The sequence below is a fragment of the Lynx rufus genome, unplaced genomic scaffold (genome assembly GCF_022079265.1).
Source record: "Lynx rufus isolate CCGP_SWC_20201006 ecotype Redwood Valley unplaced genomic scaffold, mLynRuf1.p SCAF_13, whole genome shotgun sequence".
Classification (NCBI taxonomy): domain Eukaryota; kingdom Metazoa; phylum Chordata; class Mammalia; order Carnivora; family Felidae; genus Lynx; species Lynx rufus.
In genome coordinates, this window is record NW_025814827.1 from 55,112,075 (window position 1) to 55,123,065 (window position 10,991).

Sequence of the window (10,991 nt, forward strand, 5' to 3'; positions counted from 1 at the left end):
TAATATACTTAATCTTTTATAAGTACATCAATTGTCTAAAAATCTCTTACAGCTCTAATAAAATAAACTTTAAAATGTGACAAATCTTACAGTCTCTCAAATATTCTAATACTGATAGTAACTTTAGAATGTCTTTTAATTTAAAACTCACAAACCTAGGGGCACCTGGGTGGCTCAGTCAGTTGAGCCTCTGACTTTGGCTCGTGTCATGATCTTTTACTCTGTGAGTTCAAGCCCCACATCGGGCTCTGTGCTGACAGCTCAAAGCCTGGAACCTGCTTTGGATTCTGTGTCTCCTTCTCTCTCTGCCCCTCTGCCTCTCATGCTCTGTCTCTCTCTCTCAAAAATACATAAACATTAAAAAAGTGTTTTTAAATAATAAAAAAATAAAAATCACAAACCTAGGTCAATTTCTTAATTACATATTTTAAATTGGTATCTAAAACTGGCCATTTCTCAAATGGGCTAATTTCCCTTAAATATCACAAATACTTAAAATTCTAAATATATACAAATTAACAAAACTGAAATGCTAAGCCAGAGTCCACTTTTTACATTACGGTTCACCCTTGGTGGTTGGTGTATGGTCTGTGAGTTTGTACGAGTGTATAATGACATTGTAACATAAACAGTGGACCTGGAGGGATTACGATGTATCAGGGCAGATTCACCAATTTTAACAAATGTACCACTCTGCTGGGGAATGCTGATAATGATGGAGGCTATTCATGTATAGGGACAGGGCATATGTGGGAAATCTCTGTACCTACCCCTTAATTTTGCCGCTCTAAAACTGAACATAAAACTGCTCTAAAAAATTAAGTCTTAATTAAAATAAATTGCTTACCCTCTAAGAAACAATGCCAGCTTAAATAATCCTGGGTTACCCTCCCAGGAAATTTTGGGGGTGCTGTCTCAGCTGGAATTAGTTTGTTAACGACCAGAGAGACCACTGATGGTGACACCACAGATCCCGGCCTCCATTCCTCTGTCCTGTCAAAGCCTGTTTCTGAGTCGCCTTGTCTCACAGCCTACCTCCCCCAAAATTCAGGTAGCTCCTTAACGGATTCTTTTCTCTCCCAGTTTACCATGTCCTTAGTTTCAACCAGGCTATTTGCTGATCCCTTCTATCCTGAACTTTTTGTTCTCATTCTTTTTTTTTTTTTTTAGCACCCCAGCTCTTACAGATACTTCAGTGCCACTGTAAAGAATCCCTCACTGTTGTGTCCCACTCTGCTTTCCCAGTTCCAAGTTCATGCCACTGACAGGTGGAAGAAGGTGGAGCAGCGAAGGCACATTTAAATTCCCAGATGGCTTTCACCATAGCACCCTCCTCTCTATAAAGATCAGGGACCAAGCAGAGAATGGATCATTGCCCCTGCCCTGTCTCTCCATAGTGGGACCACCTCAGCCACTTGTCATCCTTCTGACCTCAGGATTCTCTCCACAGAGTCCTGAGCACCTACCGGAGTCCAGGCACTCCTGGGTCAGTTCACAAATGCGTTGATCAGGTTGACAAGATTTTGCTCCTCTTTCTCTCTCTCTCATACACACACACCTCTATACAACTGACCCTCTGTGGCCTGAACACAGAACTTATAATCATTCCCATTAACTCTCATGGGGCCAGGGAATTCCAAATTGAAATCCCTAAGCAGCCCACACTAATTCTATCATATCCTTCAGCTGTTGACAATGGTGCTGCCTAACCTATTTCCTTTTTTGGTTTTCTTTTATAGCGCTCTTACTTGAATACCAAATAGGTTTTGCTCCAAGGCACACAAATTGAATGACTAGTTTAGAAGAGACCATTTTAGAGGTTGGGGGTGGGGAGTAACTTTATAAAATAGACGTGGCAAGTCTCCCTCTTCTGACCAAGAGGGAACAGTGGTGCAGAAGTGTGGTGCAACGAAAGGGTACTGGACATGGAGTTGGACAGCTTGGTCTCCAATCCAATTTCTGCTACAAACTATGCATCTTGGGCCCAACCTGGGTGAGCCCTGGTTCCTCCACCTCTGACACCACTGACATGAATCCAGGGGCACCTGACAAGGATGTTTCCAAGATTAAATTTAAAAACATGCAACACACTCAGGGCACCTATATGGCTCAGTCAGTTGAGCTGAGCATCCAACTCTTGATTTCGGCTCAGGTCACCATCCCAGGGTTGTGGGATCGAGCCCCATGTCAGGGTCTGTGCTGAGCACAGAGCCTGCTCAAGATTCTCTCTCTCTCTCTCTCTCTCTCTCTCTCTCTCTCTCTCTCTCTCTCTGCCCCTCTCCCCCGGTCTCTCTCTCTCTCAAATACATAAATTTTTAAAAACCCTCAAATCTTTTCTTCAGTTGCTACCAGGATCTGAAATTCTTCTGGTTTTCCTCTTGCCTCACTGGCTGGTCCACCTCAGTCTTTGCTGGTTCCTCATCTCCCAATGTCTAAAGATTCAACCCTTAGATTTCTGCTTTCCATCTCTACTTACTCCCTTGGTGATCTTATCCAGTCACACGGTTTGTAATATCCTCTGTAGGCTGATGACTTGTACATTCCTATCTCTAGCCCAGAACTCTCCCCCTGAACTCTTGACTCCTACCTATTTCCACCTGACTACTTATCATCTCAGCTTAGGTGACAAACAGGCATCTCAAACTATACTTTCCAACCCCACTCTCCTGTGGCCTTTCCTTGTTCAGTAAATGGCAATTCCATCCTTCCAGTTGACTGGATCCAAAGTCATGTAGTCACCCATGACTCATCTTTTTCACACCTCCTATCCATTCCATCAGCAAATCCTGGAATGGAGTTCTAACTTCAAAAGATATCCTGAAACAGATGGCTTTTCACCACCTCCACTGTTACCACCCTGACACAAACCAACAGCATATCTTACCTGGATTCTTGCTAGCATTTCCTAAGTAGTCTCCTTGGCTCTGGCCTTGCCCCTTCCACACCCCTCAGGCTATTTTCAACACAACAGACACAGGGATCCTGTTAAAACCTAAATTAGATCATGTCAGGGGCTCCTGGGTGTCTCAGTCGGTTCAGGGCCCGACTTCAGCCCGGGTCATGATCCCATGCTTCGTAGGTTCGAGCCCTGCGTCGGGCTCTGTGCTGACAGCTCAGAGCCCGGAGCCTGCTTCAGATTCTGTGTATCCCTCTCTCTCTGCCCCTCCCCTGCTTGCACTCTGTCTCTCTGTCTCCCAAAGATAAAATAAAACATTTAAAAAATTTTTAATTAGATCATGCCATTCCTCTTCACAAAACTGTCCCAATTTCTACCTATCACATTCAGAGAAATAACTGTAATATATCACTTACTAAAATATGGGGGGATCAGACCAGTGCCTGCTTCATAGAGTTGTTGTGAGGAGTAAGAGTCACTATGTGTAAAGCACTTAGAACTAATACTCATTGGGTGTTTACCACAGAGCAAGCACTGGCCTACATACTTTATATATATTAACTCATTATGTATCAGCTCATTAATTCTCATAAGAATTCTGAAGTATGTACTATTACTATACCCACCGTACAGCTCAGGAAATCTCATTACAGAGAGGTTAAATAACTCCCCCCCAGGTCACACAGCTGGTGAGCGGCAGAACTGGGCCTCCACTCCAGGCAGTGGGCCTCCAAAGCCTGTGCTTTCACTACCCTGCCTTCTGTCTGTCACACAAGACGACTCAGATGCTGAATAATATCTTTAGATATGATGCTGAATAATATCCCATCATACAGAGGGACCATTATTTGACTTAACCAATTCTCACTAAGTCCTCAGATCATTCCAGAGCTTCTCACTCAAGCTACTAAATTCATTTACTCAATAAATATTACTGAATGACAAGATACTAGGCACTGAGTACACACACAGTGAGCAACCAAAAAATGGCCACAAAACTGTTGTCAGGAAGCTTTCATTTTTTAGAAGTGCTTTTTATAATGGAAGGATCGCTAGAGGTCTGATTTGCTTAATGACTTGATTGTTCTCTGCTGAGGTGATCAGACTCAGCTTTATTCATTTGACACATCTCTTGGGCAAGGCACTTAGCTAAATTCTGTGGGAGGAACAGAAATGATTTAGAAACGGACCTTGCTCTCAGGAGGTTGTACATTAACAAGTGCCCAAGTATCTCCAGGCAGCAGGTCTTGTAGAACTTGTTTCTGGGTCTATCCTGTGCCTTTTTCATTTGCATACCCGTCATTAAACATCTAAGCTCCCCAAAGGGGTAGAACACTCATGTGGTTTCCTTCATCTCTTCCCACAGAGCCTAGAAGAGTGCTTTGAAAAAAGTAGCTTCACAAATTTATTTTCTTTACGGAGTGTCAAGTTCTAGAATGATTCCTCAAAAAACTAGTTGCCAAAAATTTGATCCCCTCATTGTTGTGCCTTTATTAAGGCCACAGGAATTTACTCCAACAATAGACAGAAGAAGAAAAGAACTAAGACTGTAAGGTACCTTTTTATAATTGTGAACATTTTAATTATTGTCTCCCTGCCTAGTTTAACCATTTAGCCACTGGGATGGAGGAACCCATCAAATGAATGCTTGCTTCAAAGTACGAAAGGTGAATCATCTCACATTCGCACACACACACAACGCATGCACATGCGACTCTTCAATGATTTCCCATCATTCTTGAGGAAAAAATAACCAAATCCTCAGCAAGGCCTCCAATGCACAAGGCCCCAAGGGGCCCGGCTATGCCTGCCTGTTCAGCCCGGCCTCACAGGGAACCACAACGGCTCTTGCTTTCTGCACACCAACTATAGGGCATGGCTGTGGTTCTCCAAACAAGCCTGCTCCAATCTGCATGTGCAATTTCCTTTTCCTAGAAAGCATTTTTTTCTCCAACCTTCAGATTCAACTCAATCAACACTTCCTTGGGCAAGCTTCACTAGCCCAGGGCCCCAGACTCCACCTGGCATCATACCTTCTCAGAGCATCAGTACCTACCTCTCCTTCAGGCTCCTATTCATTTGTTCAGTCAACCCAGTTGTAATTTTACTTGTATACGTGAAAATACGTCATTAATGTCTCTCTCTCCTCCACTAAACTCTATGCCTCATGAATGCAAGAAGCATTTCTGGTTTTGCTCACCATTGTATATCCAGAGTTGAGCACAGTACTAGAAACCTTAAACAGTGATCATTCATTCAACAAATATATAATGAGCATGTGCTGTGTGCCCGGTCTTGTTCTGTGTGCTGGGGATATAACAGTGAACAAACCAAAATCCCTGCCTTTTTGGAACTTACGTTCTAGTTTTGGAGGAGAGACAGTAAGCAAATAAACAAAGATGATTTCAGGGCATAAGTGGGATCAGGATATGACCACTGGGGATGGGGTGGAATACTATCTCAGACAATGACCAGGGAAGGCCTCTATCAAGAAGTAACATGTGAGCAGTCTTGAGTATTTTGACAGGGGGCTGGATTTTCAGTGCAAAAATTGGGATAGTCCCAGGCAAACCAGAATAATCGACAGATCACCCTGGCACAAAATACCGCTGAGGGCCTGGCTGCCTGCCTTCAGCCACTTACCCAGGAATACATTTCTCTCACACCTTCTAAATCTCTTTTCCAGAAACACTTACTTTTTTGAGAAATTACTACAGCTTAGAACTTAATACTTTGTAATGTTATGAGAGGCTTCCCAGGAATCCACCCCCGACTCAGTTTAGGAATGATCTTGTCTTTGGGATTCCCAGACAGGTCAGGCCCCTTCCTGCAGCCCTCCAGCTTTTGGAGACCCATATTTGGATTTCCATTTGGGTGAAATCCTCCCGCTAGGGAAAGCTCATTTCCTCCCTCCTTCTGGCTCACACTTCCAGCCTGGAACCTTCCCTTACAATATTCCTTGGCAGACTCCTTCTGCACTCCCTCCTGGCTGGCTGTGCTTCCAACAAGTTCCACTCAATAGCAAACTACCTGTAATAAACCACAGAGTGGCAGATCCCTACCCAGTGGTATTCCCCCTCCTTTGGGCCTCAACAATTTGTGGCTGACCCCTTGGCACAGGTCCTAATTCTTCCCCATTCTAAATGGTCTAAACTACCTCTTTAATGGATTTCAAAAATGGTTCACTGGCTGACCTTGTTTTTTGTTTCATCTTCAATCAAATTCCTAAGCCATTAAGAGCTTCTCTTTTTCTGATACACTCTTTCCCAACTTCCCTCTCTCTGGCCTTCTCACCTTGCCTCTCCACCTCCTCCAACAGATCTGAGTGTCCCTAGCACTGTAGAGCCAAACCCATAGGGTTCTGGTCCCAACTCTCCTCTCACCAACTATGTGGACATTATCACCTACCTCATTGGGATGTTAGGAGGATAAAAGAGTTAATTTACATAAAGCACCTAGAACAGTAGTTCACAGTAGGCCTTCAGGTGGACATACTGAACAGATGAAATGTTGGCTCTTATTATTGATCCGGAGATCTAAGGGCCTTTGTGCCCTGCTCGGAGACTAAGTGGTGGCCTTCTATGGTTTTAGTTGGAGACAAAATACCCTTCTGCCCAGATGCCTCCCCGCCAAATTTAGAACCCCTACAACTAGTATCTGTGTTTAACAGAGCACATGGGGAAGAGGGGAAACATTGTAACAATTATCCCCTTCTTTTCCAGCAGAGTTTATCAGATGAAATGGAAAAAGAATACTAAGGACTAAAGCTGGATGGGAAGGACAGAATGTGTGGCTTGTTTGGAAGAGAAGGTGAGGCCCTATAAGGAGGAACATCATGAGGGCCCTGCGTCTGGAGAAAAACCGAAGCAGAGGGCATGCAGAACCCAAAGGGTGTGGAGAGAAGAGATACAAAGACAAAATTCATCTAGGTTGACGGAACAAAGGCCTTTTCTAAATCAGCACACCTCTCCTCTCCAGTTCTGCCCCAGTCAAGACCGGGCTGCTTACTCTTACTGCAGGCATCCTGGCCAAGAGAAAAAAGCCTGGATGTCCAAGCCAGCATAAACCCAAAGAAAATTCCAATTCTGCCATTTACTTATTGACAAAGTTAATTAACCTCTCTAAACCTCCTCTGTAAAAAAACAACATAAAAACAAACAAACAAAAAACTCTCAAAGAGTCAAGTTGTGAGGATTACACGAGGTAAAGCCTGTGAAATGCTGGGTTACCACTAGCTCCTACAGGTGCTCAAATCATTTAGCTTCGTCTAACCGTTACCCCAGTGCAGGCCCTCAGTACACTCAGCTTTCTCAGCACAAACTCAGTCTATAACCTCTTGCACACTTTCATGTCTAGTTTTTGCATGTGATTTATCACATTTGATTCAATTCAACAAAGACTTTGTAGAATGCCAAGCACTAAACTGAGTGCTAGGGATGCAACAGGATCAAGTCCCTTCCCTCCTAAACTTGTAGCCTACAGGTGATTAAATATGTCGTTCCCTCAGTAATGAGCACTCCAATAAAGGAAATACAAGGGCTGTCGGAACACACAGAGCTCTCGTGTCACATAACAAGTGCATTCGTAAAATCCATGTCACTTAGGCTGTGTCAAGACTCAGCCATCAAGTACATCCGCAATAGAAATCTGCACGGACATCGCAGTGGAGTTAATTTTTATGTTGAAAGTAGTTCCAAAGTTGGCACTTAATTGAAAACTACATAAACAATCGCCTTAAAAAACAACAACCATATTACCAATAAAATACAGTACACACAGTTTTTATGTATAACCATGCCTAGTTACGTGTAGGTAAATATGTAAAAATCTATAATAATAAAGAACATTTAATAAGGAAGAAATATGTAAAATATAATTCTAAACTTATTATATAGAAGAAACCATAAATTGAATTAGATTGCAAAATCAGTGTTCTTCATGTAAAAACTTTTGGTAAAAATGCATGTTTATTTATTTTTTTTTAACCTTTATTTATTTTTGTTTTTTAATTTTTTTAACATTTATTTATTTTTGAGACAGAGAGAGACAGAGCATGAACGGGGGAGGGTCAGAGAGAGGGAGACACAGAATCCGAAGCAGGCTCCAGGCCCTGAGCTGTCAGCACAGAGCTCAACGCAGGGCTCGAACTCACCAACCACGAGATCGTGACCTGAGCCAAAGTCGGATGCCCAACCGACTGAGCCACCCAGGTGCCCCACCTTTATTTATTTTTGAGACAGAGAGAGACAGAGCATGAACGGGGGAGGGGCAGAGAGAGAGGGAGACACAGAATCTGAAGCAGGCTCCAGGCTCTGAACCATCAGCCCAGAGCCCGACGCGGGGCTTGAACTCACAGACCGCAAGATCAACCGACTGAGCCACCCAGGCGCCCCTTAATGCATGTTTATTTCTGATAAATGAAGTCCTAAGGGGCCAGGGTACAGCTGCAATACAAAGCACATTCACACCCTTCAACCACCCTGGGCTTTTCTCAAAAAATATACATAAGGGCAATTGCCTAAAGAAATCATCCTTTGATTCTTGTAGGATCTGGCTGACTTTACAAGGTAAAGAAAGAAAACTAGCCCCAAACCTTATTAGCCTTATATCCTTGGACAAGTGATAGAATCATAAACTCTCTAGGTTTTAAGAGAACTTAAAGATCACTAGCTCAACCTCTCATTTAGATGTTTCAGTTTCTCCCAAGGGATCAAACAGCCTCTACTTAGATCATTCCAGGAGCTAGAAACCACCCATTCCACCTAGGAAAACCTCCAGCAAGAGGTAATTTAAACAATTACTTCAAAGGTTTAATACATCAAAATAATGTGTTGCATCAGGATCTTCCTGGTGTTGCTTCCTTTTAAAAATATTATGAAGAGGGCACCTGGGTGGCTCAGTTGGTTGAGCATCTGGCTTTTGACTTCAGCTCTGGTCATGATCTCAGTGTTCATCAGATTGAGCCCCACATCTGGCTCTGCACTGTCAGCACAGAGCCTGTTTGGGATTCCCTCTCTCTCTCTCTCTCTCTCTCGCTCTGTCTCTCTCTCTCTGCCCCTCCCCTGCTTGAGCTTTTTCTCTCTCTCTGTCTCAAAAATAAATAAACGTTAAAAAAAATTATGAAGAATTTACTCTGCAATATCCTTAGTATATAAAAGGGTCACACAAACTGAGAAATCACTAAGATCTCAATAAATAAAAAGATAAACAGATAATCACAACATTTGTATTAAAAGGTTCAGTCTACTACCCTATGACCCAGCAATAGCACTGCTAGGAATCTACCCAAGGGATACAGGAGTACTGATGCATAGGGGCACTTGTACCCCAATGTTCATAGCAGCACTCTCAACAATAGCCAAATTATGGAAAGAGCCTAAATGTCCATCAACTGATGAATGGATAAAGAAATTGTGGTTTATATACACAATGGAATACTACGTGGCAATGAGAAAAAATGAAATATGGCCTTTTGTAGCAACGTGGATGGAACTGGAGAGTGTGATGCTAAGTGAAATAAGCCATACAGAGAAAGACAGATACCATATGGTTTCACTCTTATGTGGATCCTGAGAAACTTAACAGGAACCCATGGGGGAGGGGAAGGAAAAAAAAAAAAAAAAGAGGTTAGAGGGGGAGAGAGCCAAAGCATAAGAGACTGTTAAAAACTGAGAACAAACTGAGGGTTGATGGGGGGTGGGAGGGAGGGGCGGGTGGGTGATGGGTATTGAGGAGGGCACCTTTTGGGATGAGCACTGGGTGTTGTATGGAAACCAATTTGTCAATAAACTTCATATAAAAAAAAAAAAAGGTTCAGTCTAGCTCATTTAGTAGGCAAAAAAAATCACATCTTAATCCATTAAATAACAAAAGTTGTGAAAATTATAATATGCAATATTAGCAAAGGAACAATGAAACACACTTAGAACCCGGTAGAAAAATTGTAGAGTGCAAAAAAAAAAAAAAAAATTGTAGAGTGCTACAAGTTCTATGTATTTCAATTTGACAATACTTGTTTGTCAAAGAATCAAAACCAAGAGCACCTGAGGGGGTTTTTTTTGTTTTTTGTTTTTTGTTTCGTCCTAAATCATAGCTGAGCCAACGAATCTACCAGGCAAGGGAACACACACCAATGGAGACATTTGCAGAATAGTACCCTAAAGGAAAAGTCAGGGTTTTGTTCTGTTTTCTTTTCTTTTAAGTGCTAGGAAGGAGGAACGCCAGGAGGTTACTCTAGTTAAGCACCAAAAACTAGCACTCTGGGTAGGCAGTTGGTTTCAACAAGTGCCATTACTCACCCCTCAGAAGAGTCTTCAGGCAGGTCCTGAGATGGGGTCTGAGTTGAGGGGGGAGGTCCCTTAGAGTTCAAGGTCCTTTATTAGCCTCAGCTGCTTAGAACCAGTTGGATGAAAAATCATTTTAGTTTTAATATTTCCTAGGCAAGTTTTGCCATAAACCGGATTTTTTTCCTTGCGTCCATTCCTTCAACACTGCACATTAACCAATTCCATGCTGGATGCCAGCAATACGGCAATAAAGAAGGCCGGTCCAGTCCCTGCATTCATGGAAATCGCCACTTGGCAATGTGATCTCATCATGAAAATGTTTATGTTATTGGAGCAAAAAATGCCACTTTAGGAAATGGATGCTAAGGAGATAATAAATAAAATGGTCAAATATTTATACACAAAGATACTCATTAGAGTGTTGCTTAGTCAAAAAATGGAAACAACCTAAACTTCTAACAATGTTGAAAAAATATAATACATTCATAACTTGACCAATAAAGGTTTAAGGACATGGGAAAATGTGTATGATATAACACTAAGCAAGGTAAATAATATAACACAAATTGTGGTCCCAATTGTATTGAAATGATTTTTTTAATACGTAGGAAAATATACCTGAAATGCTAACATTATCGGTGTGTGTGTGATTATAAAGGTTTTTTCTTTATATTTTATTTGTTTTTACAAAATTATGTATTAATTTTATAATCTAGAAAGACTTTGGCAAGCCCCCATCCCCTCCAAAACAACAAAAAATCAAGACAAAAACAAAGTAGGCAAACTGGTGTGTGCTCTCTACAAGTGGC